The following is a 1,594-nucleotide window of genomic DNA, read 5'->3' on the forward strand; positions in this document are numbered from 1 at the left end:
AAAAAAGATATTTACAGATGATGACCGTTGTAAGGGTGACGTTGCAGGTGTGGCGTTGGGCGTTGACGAAACATAGAGGTGCGGAGGTGGATGCGAGTTATTGGGTGGGTTAGACAGATACGTAACGATTACCTACCCGGGGTAGATAAGGGTCCCCGGGGGGATACCCCGAAGTTACGCCACTCAGCGGCATAACAGCAAGAGTGGCCACTGGGTATAAAAGAGGTTAGCGTCTACAGATGCTCTTGGTGTCAAGTTGGCTGTCAAAGGCGGAGGAGAACTGTCAAGGGACATAACCCAGATATTACAACGGCCTGTGATCTGAACTCTAAGAGAAGTCCTCTGAAACAGGTAAATTTATGATAATTTTTCGTTTAATTGCTCTTATATTTAAACACGTTGCGAATTATCTTCTTTTTTTTCAAAACTTTAAATTCAAAGTTTTACGTCATACTGTCATTTAGGGTATTAAATAACACCAATAAAACAGGAATAATATGTGAGGCAGCGTGGTGGAATCAGGCTCTCGTCAGTTTTTGGGCATGTAGAATTATTTGTATCATCTTAAAGCTTGTTCATTTGTCTTTATTTGGATGATAAAAATGTCCATTTATCTTGAATACAAGTCAAGATATTTGCGAATGAAGGAGGTGGGGGTCATCTGTTTTCAGAGGTAAAATTAGTGAGAAAATGGCCGCCAAAGATTAGTTATTTCCTAAGCTTAAGAGTCCGTGGAAATTGACAAATTACATTTTTTGTGCCTTTAATCAACGTTTTTCAGAAAAATCCACACAGAAATGAGTTTTTTAATGGGCATGAAAGGTGTTGAGCCAAAAAACAAAAATTTGATAAAAATTCACAAACCTGCGGAAAAATGCAAGTTTCTTCACTTTGGTTATTTTGACGAGAGCCTGATTTCACCACGCTGCCTCACATAATATTGCTGATGCGTTTTCGTTGTCCATTGTTGTTGTTTGTTTTTGTTTTGTTTGTTTTTTTGTTTTTTGTTTTTTTGCTGTTGGTTTTTTTGCTTTTTTTTTTTTTTAATGGGAGGGAATGCAAAACCGGATCTTCGGTTTACAGATAAGCGCATAAAGGAGCTGGACACACAAAATTTTTTTTAAATAGATGTAAAAGATCCCAAATAGCAAAACAATCAGTAGGGAGATAGGCTTCTATAGGTAAGCCAGGTGACAATTAATATCACTTGATAATAAACTAAGTCGTTCATTTTTCAAATTAATAATTACTTAATATGCACCCCGCACATCTGAGTGACAAATACAACTTCATATTAAATTGTTTGTTTGCTATTTGAATAAAAGATTATTACTTCAACGTGCGCATATTATGGTATTTCTATGGACACTGGATCGAAACATTTCTAGTTTTTTAAAACTTTTATCATTGTGTAGTGACAGTTTAAAAAAAAATTTAAGCTTGCCCTCGCTTTTCACATGTGAATGGCCATCTTGAAAAGGTAGAAATGGATATATTGATCGACAGACAGACAGACAGACAGACAGACAGACAGACAGACAGACAGACAGACAAACAGACAGACAGAAAGACAGACAGAAAGACAGACAGACAG

General features: G+C 36.9%; 1 protein-coding gene across 1 annotated transcript in view; it reads left to right on the forward strand.

The window, feature by feature from the left end:
• Positions 1–171: 171 nt before the first annotated feature.
• Positions 172–1,594, forward strand: part of LOC101862173 — a gene marked incomplete in the record, with an annotated part of 25,062 nt that continues 23,639 nt past the window's right edge. The window contains 1 exon segment of the mRNA XM_013080757.2: positions 172–351.

This window comes from Aplysia californica, unplaced genomic scaffold, assembly GCF_000002075.1.
Source record: "Aplysia californica isolate F4 #8 unplaced genomic scaffold, AplCal3.0 scaffold00098, whole genome shotgun sequence".
NCBI classification, from domain to species: Eukaryota; Metazoa; Mollusca; class Gastropoda; order Aplysiida; family Aplysiidae; genus Aplysia; species Aplysia californica.